The sequence below is a fragment of the Helianthus annuus genome, chromosome 15 (assembly GCF_002127325.2).
Source record: "Helianthus annuus cultivar XRQ/B chromosome 15, HanXRQr2.0-SUNRISE, whole genome shotgun sequence".
In the NCBI taxonomy this organism is placed as follows: domain Eukaryota; kingdom Viridiplantae; phylum Streptophyta; class Magnoliopsida; order Asterales; family Asteraceae; genus Helianthus; species Helianthus annuus.
In genome coordinates, this window is record NC_035447.2 from 101,502,818 (window position 1) to 101,517,090 (window position 14,273).

The window sequence follows — 14,273 nt, forward strand, 5'->3', positions numbered from 1 at the left end:
TCTTTAGCAAAAGGAGTTTTCTTCTTTATTTTATTTCTGAATGTTTTCTCCCTGGATGCACGTTTCATTCTAGTCGCAGTACAAAGCTCAGCATTTCAAGGCTCCAGTCGTAGAGGATTTCCAATACGGCTTGTTTGCTTGGCGACATATTCAAAATATATATAAAATTGGAAGCAATAGATTTCCTAATAAGAATGAGGGTATTCCTATGTTAAGTCTAGACTCAGAAGGTCAAGGAATGTGTTACTGTGTAACTGAGATTAAACACAAATGGCTAGTGTTTAATTCACTCAGTGTTGGCTCTGATACCAACCTGTCACACCCCGAAATTTCCATATATTACCGGTGGGCCCGGTGGGGAGTATCGTGACGTAATTGATATCATCATAGTCAAACGACACAATGTAAATGCACAGCGGAAGCAAAAGATAATTTTATTACAACCGAATGAGAATATCAAAGTATTACAAACGGTATGCAAAGGGATCCACAGGCGGATCAAAATAAAAGCAAACTGTTCAACAGACTTTAGGCATCTAAAACTTACAAGATTCCCTATTGACGCCCTGAGCTCCCAGCCAATTACGTACAGTACCTAGTACCTGTCACTTAACCTTTTTGGAAAATACGTCAGTTTTCACTGGTAAATACAATTTAACTGACTCATTTTGAAAACGTTTAGAAAATTGATTTGAATGCACAAGGCACAAAATATTTTTATAACTTGGGATAATTTTATTAATAAAAATCTTGTATCCGATTTACATGTTTGTCCAACATATAGGGACGGTGATAATATAAGCCGGTCAAAATTAATAGACACACCACAAATATAATCTCACAAGAAGACACCCTTACGAGTGAGTATATGCTTTACATAAGCAACAGGAGGTGTTATGCCTACACCTTGTGCTTACGTTGTGGCCATTCACTTTTTAAATGAGCCAAGGATATCCAGGACACGGTCATTAACCCCCAATGTTATTTGTTATCAAGCAATACAGATTAAAACGGGATTATGCAATTTAATCATCTCCGATTAAAAGGTTTCTACACCCGACCAAGCGGTATTTTATATACCGTATCCCAAGCCCATATAAGGGAAAATAAGTTAAAAGTATTTACCTGAGCTAAATATAAATTCAATCCCAACCGTATATCGAATCAGCAAGCACAAGTACGTCTACTGGGGCTCTTAATCTGGAACGAAGGTTTTAATAACCTATTAGATTCCTAACGGGTCTTATTTAAGCCTATGCTTAGACCGGTTAGTTTTAAAGGAGGATACGGTTCAAAACGCATGATTAAGCGCAGACCGGATTAGAATGTGATTTAGACCCGACAAGTTTGGAGACTTGTATAATATGGGTAAACTAAACACATTCTGGATTTTGAAGTGAAAATGATAAGGTTTGACCCGTTTCGGTTATTTTATGCAAACTAGTTACATAAACCGATCCGAACGCGAAACATGCGTACCGAGTATCCATAAGAGTCATGAACAAGTTCCCTAAGTTAATATTCCTTAAACATGTTGTGATATCAGAATGATACCTTCCATTATGCCCCAAATGGTTTTAGACCCAATTTATGCCTCATAAGGGCATTTTGGTCATTTTAAAGGGTGAAAAAGGGTTTAAATAATAACCTGAGTTACAGGTCTGATTAAATCAGTAAATATACTTAATTTACTAAGTTATAACAGTAGGGTATTAATCCTATGTGAAATTTATCGATCTTAATCATTCTAGACACCGCAGGGGCGTTTTGGTAATTTTACATATGCTTAAAAGGTCAAAACTGGAATTCTGATCTTAAGATATTCTCCTACTATTTAAAATAAAAAATTTTACTGAATACATCAGTAGGTTTCAACCTCATATGCTTAGATAGGTTCTAGCACATACTTATGCGTTAAAAACGCTTAAAAAGGCGATTTGGAGCCATTTCCGGGTTTTATATAGAAAGCTGATATTTTTAAAATTCCAGAAGGCTCAAAATAATTTAGTTAACATATTAGATCAGTAGAAAAAGGTTTGGGGTCAATCGGATTTATAAAACTCATTTTATAGCCCAAAAGGGCAAAACCGGCATTAGCCGAATTAAGCTTAGAACACTAAGTTATGCTCAGCCTAAAAATAAATAAAAATCTCCAAAAATCATAAAATATTATATTACATCAGTAGGTATAAAGTTTGGTATCGAAAATCAGGTTTAGATAGGCTATATGCTAATTACGCCGATTAATTCATAAAAACTTTCTAATTACGCTAATGAGCATAACTCTTATTTTAGACCTCAAACTGATATCAAATTTTGGGTACAAGTTTATAAATCAGTAACTAAGGTTTCTACTCTTTTACATTTCCAAAAATCACATTTTAAGGGCATTTGGGCATAATGGTCAACTTTTAGGCATTTTACGGAAACATGCATGAACTAGGATTTCTATGGAACCAAGTTGTATAACCTTGGAGGGTTATACTAACTTATAATATGGTCCTAATGGAATCCTAAGGCATATCTAAATTAATCTAAATCGGGAAAGAACTGAAAGTCAAAGCAAAAGTCAACTTTTGCGACTTTCGGTTCCGAACCGAGCCTATACTTAGAATTGTCGGGTTGAACATGCTTAGACATGATCAACTAATATTTACCAAGTTATTAAAGTGAGAAAACTAATTTTATGGTTTTTATATTAATAGTTATGAATTTATTTAAAACTAACCCGTTTGACTTTCATTTGACCTGACAATTTAACTAAGTAAACGTGGTAATTAGGAGGTGCCCTTTTGAGGGTTAAACAGCTACCTAATTACGGTCACGTAGCCATATTCGTTGCGAACAATGGCTTAACCGTTTAAAAGTCAAAGCGTTTATCGAAAACGCTTGACTTTCGGTTAAAACGCTAAAAATTAAACTAAGCATGAAGGGATTACTTACAAGAGTCCAAAGGACTGAGGGAGGTTCTCAAAAAGGTTCAAGATCCTCTCCAATTCAGAGAATAAGCAGATTAGAAGGAAAGGTGCAAAAGAAGTGAAGTGGGGAATGGGTATTTATAGGTTTTTGAGGACCGTTAGGATCGTTCCTCGTAAATCGTGATTGAATCTGAACCCTACACATATTACCCATGGTTTTATAAACAATGGGCAGCCCCTAGTTTCCAAAAAAACCATTTACAATTGATAGAAACTGCTGGAACAGGCTGTTTACAGCTGTTTAGCAGCAAACAGCACTTTCATATATGGCAGAAATGGCCCCTGTGAGCTTTTATGGTCACTTTAGGCACGTTCAAGGCCCGTTAACCTCATTTTAAGGCCCCACTATGATTTTTAAACATAGGGAACATGAAACATGTTCAAAAACATGTCGGATGTCGGTTCCTTTGGCCGTACGGTCACGTAGTGCGTCGAATTACGACGAAACACGGACGAACGCTAAAAAGGGTCCAAATTACGCGACGAGTGGAATTTTATCATGCCACACACTAAAATTAAATATTTTAGTTCTTACATAAATTTTTGGGTGTCCGGGGATATTCAGAATGCGAGATATGCGCAAAAGTGCAAACTTGTGCACTTTTTGACACTTTTAGTCCCTGCATGACATAAAAGTTTATTTTTGCGTACCAAACACCTCTAAACCTATATCTAAGCTATATAAAGGATAAATAGTGTATGTTTAACTTATGGACATATTCCGGAAGGTCCGTTACCAAACGATTCGACCTCCTTTTGCAGTTTGACGCAATTAGTCCCTTAATTGCGCAAAGTAGCGCGAAATGCCGTTTAATGATATCTAAGCCTTCCATGGCCCATAATAATCATTCCCAAGCATATATTTAAATATTACTATGCTCCCGTTTGCTTAAATGGTCAACGAATGGCGTAGATTCAAAAGTTGACGCTTTAGGCCCCTCTATTGCGCAAACTTGCGCATTTCATCACTTATTAGCATTGAAGCCTCATCTAATCCATATTAGGCATCCTTGAAAGTATTATTAAACATTACGATGCTGTGGATTCTCTAAAAGGTCATTCAGAGGTATAATTAAAATATTGACACTTTTAGTCCCTTATACTTACAAAGTTGCGCGTAACGTCACTTAAAGGCACAAAAGCCTTGGACGGCCAACGATTGGCATTTTTGAGAGCATAATCAAATATCATGAAGCTCTCGGTTTGTTAATAGGTCACTCATAGGTAAGAATTAACATGTTGACGCTTTTAACCCTTTATTACGCAAACTTTCAATTAAATACACAAACGGCTACACTTGATCAACAAGTGGCTTATTTGTGAATATAAAATCATAAAAGGTTATTTAAAAACTTATTTTAAGTATGCTAGCACTTCCAGTCCTTTCATAATCAAAGTTTTTGATTTTTCGAAAAAAATAGTCCCTAAATCCCAAGGTTTGACTTTATTAGGGTTTATTACACGTCTCAATACATCATTGGACGTGATTTTACGAGGTGTTACATCCTCACCCCCTTAAAATAAATCTCGACCTCGAGATTTGCTAAAGTAATGGAAGTACCTTCTGCCTTATATTGGACTTAATTTTCATAGCATACTTGGGGCCTCTCCAAGCACCCAAGTTGACTTCTATAATTGGTACATGTATCCCTTTAGAGCATTCTTAACCTACCGATCCTTGATCGATACGGGTTCTTATTATATCATAAAGTTTCATTAATCTGCCTATCATTACGCGATAATGTGTTTCGACTTATTGGCGAAACCTATCTTTAAATTATCAGTGTGGTTCACATTGCGAACTCCACTAGGCTCCTTACATAGGTTTTAGCTTATAGGCTATTGACCTTTGTTGCATTCGATTTCCGAATGCTCCTATATATCCAGGACTTAACTTTTCTTGAGAAATTTAAAATTTTGCACACCCTTCTAAGGGTGATACCTTCGATTGAACCTTATTCCTTATTAAGGACTTAAGAAGGTTGCAACTTTTATCAATGGGTAAGAGGATGTGGTTTCGTTTTCGCTGGGTAAGAGGATTTTCAATATGACACTGCCACAATTCGCTGAGGCAACTGGATTTTATTCGTGTCAGGAGGTTGAGTCGGATGAGTTTAGGGGTTTGTTGAGGTATGTACTGAAGGAGGAAAAGGAGTTTTGTGTGATGGCGGGGGATTTGCAGAGATTTTGGGCGACTATTGCTACCACACCATATTCGAGCAATATGGTAGCATCTGATATTCGAGATCCGCTTTATAGGTTTGTACATAAGATATTAGCGGCGACGTTGATTGGTAGGTACGAGGAGGATAAGGTGAACCAGCATAGTCTGTTCTGTCTGATGTGTATGGTTGAGAGGAGGCCAGCGAATCTGGCGAGTATTTTGGCGTGGTCTTTAGCAAGGCCGAAGAAGGGAGGTAAAAACGCGAGGTTATATGGTGGGCCATACATTACGATGTTAGCGGCCAATTTAGATGTGTTTGCTGATTTTCCGCCTGATCTGATGCGTGCAGGACCAGCTCCATCACTCATGGAGCTGAAAAGTCTACATTTGGCGAGGATCGTGACAGTGGATACGCCACTGGCATGGGAGGCCGTGACTGAGGGGCAGCAGGTGCCACCTCCACCAGGTTCAGCCGCCGCAGAGGCGATGCATGGTGCGATTCCACAGCGTATTCGGGCACCACTGCAGAGGCATCAGTTGCCGGCACGTGAGCGCCCTATTAGGCAGCCGCGGCCAGAGCCGTTGACATTGGAGGGTTTGTATGATAGAGTGGAGCAGGTGAGGCAGGAGATGCTTGAGGGTTTACAGGTTATTTATGATCACTTCCACATGCAGCCACCACCTTTTTGGCAGCCACAACAGGAGGGTGCAGCTGGTGGGCAGGAGGAGCCTGCAGAGGGACAGCAGGGTGGAGCAGGAGGAGCATGAGGATGTGCAGCAGTGCTTATGGAGCGTTTATATCTTTTGTTTTTATTTTATGCTGTTTTTATCCTCATAGTTTGGTCTGTACTGATATGATATACTGGTTGGTAGGGTTTTAGGTTGGTTGATACTTGTATGGTTTGTTGATATTGTGATGATATATATTATTTTGGTTTGGTATGCTTTGAGTGTTAGGTTGATTTTGGTGCCGCTTCCGTTCGCGTGTCCGAGTTAGTACAGTTTGCTGAGCGCGTTTTGGATTGCAGGGCATGTGTGGTATCGACTGGCATACTGATAGTCTCACATATGATTCAGCTAAGTCGTTCCACTTGTACACTTGTATTTTTATTTATTTATTTTGTTTTTTTAGGTTTTAGGAGTCATGTTTCCATCCTTGCATTAGGGACAATGCAATATTCAAGTGTGGGGATGGGAAATTGTATTTAGTGTGTCTAGTTAGTAGTGTCATAAAAAAAAACCGAAAAATACAAAAAAATTGAAAAATTTTCAAAAATCCAAAAAAAAAAATTAAAAATTAGAAAATGTCTTTTGAAATAGAAGTTTGCAAAATAAAAAACGAAACATGATAGAAAATTCGAATTGTTATTCGGGTGCAAATAATTATAATATGAGATAATTTAATCGTGTTTGTGTCTAGTTTGGGATATGCGGGTAGGCTCGGTTCGGTTTTGAGTTCCTTTGATCTTAATATACCTAATGTCGGTTTACTAGTGGGTTCTCATCTAGGGAAAGTGGGGAAATCGAAACCGCCAAAAATAACATAAGGGGCACCGTTATAAGTTAAAACCGTTAGAGTTTGTGATCATGAAAAAAAAAGAAAAAAAAATAGAATAAAAGTGAGCTAGAAACTGAATGAAAGTAGCCACTTCTATGTAGTCTGAGCTGGGGATAGCGACTCTACAGCAAGATTACCGCTAGGGTGTGTGAAATCGACCGTGCAAAGCAATAAAAAGAAAAAAATAATAAAAAGTACCAAAACTAAGTAGTCTGTGGTTGGGGATAGCGACTCTACAGCCGGATTGCCTCTTGGTTTGGGAAAGCACCGTCTAGACTCACGAGCGAGAAAAAAAAAAGGAAAAAGAGAAAAAAAAAAAGAAAAAGAAAAAAAATTGTTTGATTGTAAACTCTCTTGGTTTTGATATAAAACGGTTGGGAATTGGTCTATGATCGTTCTCTTTGTCCTATATGTTTGAGGTGGGATTAGATGGGTATGCGTTTTCTAGTGTGAGACCCTAGGTGGATTGACCCATATTTGAACTTAAATTGCATGATAAGGGCTCGGAACCGGGTTTGGGTTTAAGAGGATCGAAATACTTGCAATCGTAACTAACACATGTCTCGATTTTAATGAATGAACATAAGCTTTTGGCCCGAACGACTATCTTGATTATGATTCCGTTTGCATAATTCTTTTTCGAGGACGAAAAAAGAGTAAGTGTGGGGATATTTGATGTATTGTGAAATACATCGGTATTCGCGTCGGTTTTAGTCGTTAGTTATTCGTTTTTAGTGTCGGTTTTAGATAGATTGTACATACTTTTGATTAAATTGTGTTTCCAGGTCTTTACAGCCAAAAGGAGCGAAAAACGAGCCAAAATCTGGAAAGGCGGAAGGCTGGAACGGAAATCGAGGAGTCGGGAGCTGAAACGAAGCGAAAATGCAGTTCTGGGATTTCCAGGCGGGCCGCGTTAGCTTACAAACATTTCCAGGCGGGCCGCATTAACTTAACAAAGAAATTCAGAAATACTTAAGTTTAGGCGGCCCGCATCAACTTATCCCATACATCAAAGCGGGCCGCGAGAGTTATAAAAATGGTTTCTGGTTTTGAACATCCAAGCGGGTCGCGTTAACTCTTCAATTTCTTTCAAGCGGGCCGCATGAAGACCCTATGTCGGCAACAGAAGTTCCTTGCATGGAAATTTAGGGTTTTTTGAGGGTTATAAGATGGAAAAACGTGAACAGCCGAGGAGGAGGACGAATTTGGAGTTCTTGAGGCAATAATCAGAGGCTGTTGAAGGTTTGAAAGCACAGGAATTGCAAGGAATCATCGGGTATACTTTAAAAGCATTCGAGAGTGAAGACCACGGGTTTTACTATCCTAATCTATCGTTCTTTGTTCGTTTTATTGTGTTACATGATGAATTCAGAACTTAGTATGACTTTATTTGCGTTTTTTATTATGTTTTCCGGCTAAAAACCGTAAACTACCTAGGCTAATGACTATGGCATAATAAAGTTTGGATTTTTATTTGATTTTTGTCGTGGTTGTGGATCTTTCTTGTATTGTAAACACTATGGGAATTTAACTTGGTGCGTATGCGTGCTTGTAATTGTTTGATTATTGTTTATTGCTTCGTTCGATTCTTGGTGACGGTCTTTATCACATAATAGAGTCGGACTAGGGTTTTAGGTTTTGGTGAGTGTCTATATCACATAATAAATCTCTAATCCTTTAGGGTGAAAACGCGTAAGTAACCTTAGAAACAATATTCGGTAATTTAATAAAATCAAGTGTGCTGCTAAACTCGTCGCTGTGAGGCTCGAGGGTATTAATAGGTCTCGGTGTGGTTATAATTCCTTAACATTCCATTGTCTATTAAGCCAAGATTAAAACCCGTAGTTGCTTTAGACGTTCGCGCGGCAAAGTAGAGCGTCTTACATAGGCACTTTCAAGAAACTAGAGGACTGAAAGGAAAATCTAGAAAACCGGTGAGCATAACATCCTAGGTAGTGCCATAAGAATCGCCTCGAAAGTGTTTGAGGGGCTTAGTGGCGTCTTAATAGGTTTAGCATTTAAAGATCCCGGTTCCACACCACAAAATTATCGAATAGAAATCCATCCTGAGTTTAGCCTGCGTCTAGCCTAGGTAGTCTTCATCACCACTGGTTAAAACCTTCGTTCGAGTTCGTGTCTAGTCTTCTAGCATTATTTTATTATTTTATTTAGGATATTTAGAAACCCCCCCCCCAATTAATAAACAATTTAGTATGTCGTGTCAGTCTTAGTCTAGATAGAGTCGTAGCGTAATCAGTAGAGTCTCGTGGGTTCGATACTCGGACTTGCTTTAGCTTTACTACATTGATCGGTTCACTTGCCGGTTGTGTGGTTTAGGGTTTAGATCGAGTATTAGTTTTATAAATTTAAAGCTTAGAGAGTCTAGAATTAGGGTAATTTTAGTTGTTTTAATTAACCCACATTTAGCACATCACAATGCGACAACAATATACCAATGTATTTACATCAACAAAAACACAGACGATTGCTAGTTGCTACTGATCAATATAAAAAAAAACATAAGCATCAAAATAGTTTCTCACCATATCAGATCTGGAGCAAAATAGGAACTCCAGAATCCGAGTGCCAATAGCTCCATTAGGTGGGAGCTCGAAGGCTATGAAAGCAAGAGTAGACGGAACACCCTATGACAGAACATAGATAAATAGTTGGTGAATAAAAACAAGGTGTGTCATTTCTACAGAACATGTGTGAAGCAATCTTACCTGAGATACACCCATACGAAAGAGAAATTCAGCAAAAGCCTTCAAACGTGCATGCGAAAGCTCTAAGACCATCTTAAATAGCTGCAAAGATAATAAAAAGTTGCACAAGTAAAGGATGAATCTACCTAAATTTATTAACAAAAAGTTTAGGTACCAACTTTATACGAACAAAGTGAAGTAGAAACTGAAACATGGCAGTAGTGAGATTTAATCTTGTTAGTGTGTAAAATGACAAATGCCCCTCAATTTAAAAATTCTTTCACATCTAAATTTGTATAATGACTAAAAATGTCCCCTGAATCTACTCAAATATTATGATAAATTCTTCTTTTTTTTGTGAAAGTCTTTCGAACTCAATGTACACAGTTCAAAATATTTGAAACTAACCTGAAAACAAGTTCAAAATGATTGAATTTTTTATCGAAAATCAATGCAACAGATCGAAATGAACAATAATCGATCTGAGACAGATCAAAAACTTGTTCAAAATTCACCTAAAATTAATTAATTCAGTTCAAAACTCGTCGAAATCACACCGAAACGCATTGAATCAGTCTGAAATACACATACAATATACCGAAACTTATTGAAAATCAACTGAAATTGTCCGAAATTCGACAAACAACCTGCAACTTTTAATTGACCCGTTTTGACCCGAACCCGTTTTGACGCGAACCAAAACAACCCCTTTTTAATTGACCCGTTTTGACCCATGACCCGGCACAACCCGACCCATTTTCCAGGTCTAGTTTAAGCCGTTAAGTTAAAGAAACCAATAAAAGAAAATTGACCCACATAGTCAACAAATCAACAATACCTATTAGAACTTTAGCTATGAAACTAATTTCTCTAGAGTTGCACCATATTTATGCCCATATGAAACCAATATAAATTTTGCTCATTATCCCTTACAAACACAATTAAAACTTAATGCCAAATTTCTTTAAAAAAATAACGAACTGTGATGTTAGAGGATCAAATAGATGTGATGTTTCATCTGGTTTGGATTAGTACAGGGTTAAAATGGTCTTTCAATGATTATCACCTGCAGCCTGAATATCTTCTTGGCACGACCTTCTTTTCTTAGATCAATATCAACCACGGTGTCGTTCGTCGATCGGCCAATTGTGACCTGCAAAACAATAGATTTCTGATCTGTTGTATCATAACATATACAACGTTTTCTTTAAAATTTGGCCTGTACACAAACCCTAATAAAATTCCAATTGACCAGTACACAAACCCAATTGTCCAGTACAACGAAACTGAAATATTAAATCTCAAGAAGCAAAAAAGTAAATGGAGAAATATGAAAGGATTACCAGCTTCTTGTGGAGTCTTTCAAACTGTGCAAAATCCGAAACATGAACTCGACAACCCGATTTTATGTTAGAAGTCAGCTACTAGTCTGCTTGTGGAGCCCAAGTTTCATGATTTGGATTTGGAACTTCGACTTGGTGGAGATTACGGTGGCGGTGGTGGTTTGAGGTGAGAACGATGGTGGTGATTTAACGATGGAGGTGGACGTTGCGGTGGTGATGGTTGCGTAGGTGGTGGCCAGATAAGGACTAAGGAGATGGTGGCTGGATTGCTTGTGTGTAATGAAATAGGGGAAAATTAGATTTGTGATTGGCGTGTAATGAAATGGGGGAAATGGATTTGGGATTGGCGGTATGTGAATTAGCTTTTAGGGACGACACTTCGTTTCCATCCGTTAACATAAAAATAAAAAAAAACAAATTATCTACACAGAGTACAAGTCGTCCCAATAAGTTAACTTAAAAAAATTGTATTTAACCCTTTATCCACACAACAAGTTGGTTTCTATAACTTAAAATTTATATTATTTGAGGAAAATTATTTTTTAAGTATATGTGTTTTAGAGATTTTAACTATTTAAATTTAAAATCAAAAGGTTTAATGCTCTTAGTCCGTATAACAACTTTTCTTAACATTTGAGTCTAATTTTTAACATTGTTAGAATTATTCTGTTAACTTTTGCTAAATGACCAAATTACCTCTATACATTAAAAAACCACCGCACCACCTCCACCAACACCGCATATATGAAGATCACGTATTGAGCATTTAAGTCTCAAATCTGAAGATCCTGTATTGGATTTGCAACGCCAATTGATCTTGTTTCTGTGGTGGGGATGATGGTGGACGTCGTCGAGTGAGAGAGAGAGACCTCCAGTTGATCTTGTGGTGGGGATGACAGTAGACGTCATTGTCATCGAGTGGTGATGGTTGATCTTGTTGCAGTGGTAGACCTCTCGTTGATGTACATACATACATATTTACGTACGTACGACGTATGTACGCACGTACGCACGCACGCACGCACATACACACAGACACGCAGACACCCATACACCCATACACCCATACATACATACATACACACACATACATACATACATACATACATACATACATACATACATACATACATACATACATACATACATACATACATACATACATACATACATACATACATACATACATACATACATACATACATACATACATACATACATGCATGCATGCATGCATGCATGCATGCATGCATGCATGCGTGCATGCATGCATACATACATACATACATACATACATACATACATACATACATACATACATACATACATACATACATACATACATACATACATACATACATACATACATACATACATACATACATACATACATACATACATACATACATACATACATACATACATACATACATACATACATACATACATACATACATACATACATACATACATACATACATACATACATACATACATACATACATACATACATACATACATACATACATACATACATACATACATACATACATACATACATACATACATACATACATACATACATACATACATACATACATACATATAGCCGTCCCTTGGGATTTAAGTGCCTCATATGAGCCGAAAAAAAAGTCTCGTAGGCTTAACGAATTATATAAGCAATTTTTTAAATGACGATTAACGTTATAAAATATACATTGCAAAAATATAGTATTAGAATAATAGGATTAGATACACACAACGCCCCGCTTGCGGTATGCGCATATAATGCATATATGTGTGGGCTCTGGGGGGAGAGGGTAAAAGTGAAAGTGCAGTAATTTTAACGTTATTTTACTAATTTCGTTAAAATATGTTAAAAGAGGGGATGGTTAATCATGCATCATGTGGTGATATTGATAGCTGAAAGACACGGGGGTACATGCACCAATCAGTCTCTGTCCCGATTGTTTGAGTGTTATGTGTCTTAGGTCCAAAGCTTTATACAAAAATACAATCGAGTCGGGGGGGTCTCACTGGAAGCAGCCTCTCTATTCCTACGGGGTAGAGGTAAGGCTGTCTACATCTACTCTCCTCAGACCCTATCTTAGCTTTGCTATTGGTTGGATTTACTGAGTATGATGATGATGATGATGATGATTAGATACACACACTAACACAGTAACACATACATACACATATACTAACACATACACACACTAACACAATAACACATACATGCACATATACTAACACATACACACACTAACACTAACACATACTACATACGCATATACTAACACGTACTCACATACATACACCAACACAATTACTTACATTAACAAATATACATCGACATACACACACATATAAAACACACACATGCATATACACTAACATATACATACACTAACACATACACACATAGATACTTGTGAATTGAAGATGATGCAACGTCGAATGGAATATCCGTCTCGCTCACTTGCTTTCTTAACTCCATTAGAAAGAAATTTCATATTGAACATATGAGGCATACCTTTAAGACATTGGCCAAGTGCCCCAACATGGCTACTTTTTGTTCTATCCAATCGTTCCTAGCAAAATTGTTAAGGAGGTGTTCATCCTCCCCACCCGATAAGGACTTTGCCCCTCTATCATTGTATGAGGGGATACCAACATGACATTATAAGACACAGTGTTATACGATACTATACTACACGATACTATAGGTCCTAGTATAGGGTTACACGATACGATATGAGACTATACAACACAATGATACACTATACTAGGGCCTAATATAGGGATATACGATACTATGTGATATATAAGATACGACACTTTATGACACTGTAGGCGACACGATACAATGCGAAACGACACTATGTGATACTATATTGTACGATAATTATACACATATACATATAGACATATACATATACATGTACATGTACAAGTGAAAACAATTTCTTACTATTATTAATAATAATGATAATTATATTAATAATAATAACTATTATTTTTTTGTTATCTAATAAAAACAATAAAAGTTATTATATTATTTATAAAATTATATATATTAATAATAAATTATATTTGTAATAATAATAATAATAATAAAGTTTTTCTTTAATAATTACAATAATAGTTCTCAAACAAGGATAAAACAAAAGGGAATACCTAAATCTGACTTATAGGGAGGACTTATCCTCCCTATAGGGTTGATAAAGTGGTGGGAAACTTTTGGCCGTGTGATGGGAAATGTTACCGCCTAAATGAAGTTTTTTACTTTTCAAAATTTGTAGATACATTTTGTAGGGATGAAAAGTCGTCCCTATAGGTCGAACTATTTTTTTATTTTTCTTAATTTATGATATTTTTAACACTACCACAATGAAAATTAAAAAGAAAAGTATTTAACGCTGTAGGGATGAAAAGTCGTTTCTACAAATTGAAGAGGTTTTTAGGATTTCTAATTTATTTTAATGAAATTAAGAAAAATAAAAAGATAATTATTTTCAGACT

General features: G+C 36.8%; 1 long non-coding RNA gene across 3 annotated transcripts; it reads right to left on the reverse strand.

The window, feature by feature from the left end:
- Positions 1–420: 420 nt before the first annotated feature.
- LOC110889289 lies at positions 421–11,194 on the reverse strand. 3 transcript variants are annotated; one of them, XR_002563517.2, is made up of 5 exons: positions 10,749–11,194; positions 10,472–10,558; positions 9,427–9,507; positions 9,244–9,345; positions 421–614 (listed from the first exon to the last, which is right to left on the reverse strand). It is a non-coding gene; the product is annotated as an uncharacterized LOC110889289 (long non-coding RNA). The 3 variants fall into 3 exon arrangements; XR_004882375.1 differs by lacking the exon at positions 421–614 and adding an exon at positions 1,182–1,200; XR_002563512.2 differs by lacking the exon at positions 421–614 and having other exon boundaries at positions 9,089–9,345.
- Positions 11,195–14,273: the final 3,079 nt, after the last annotated feature.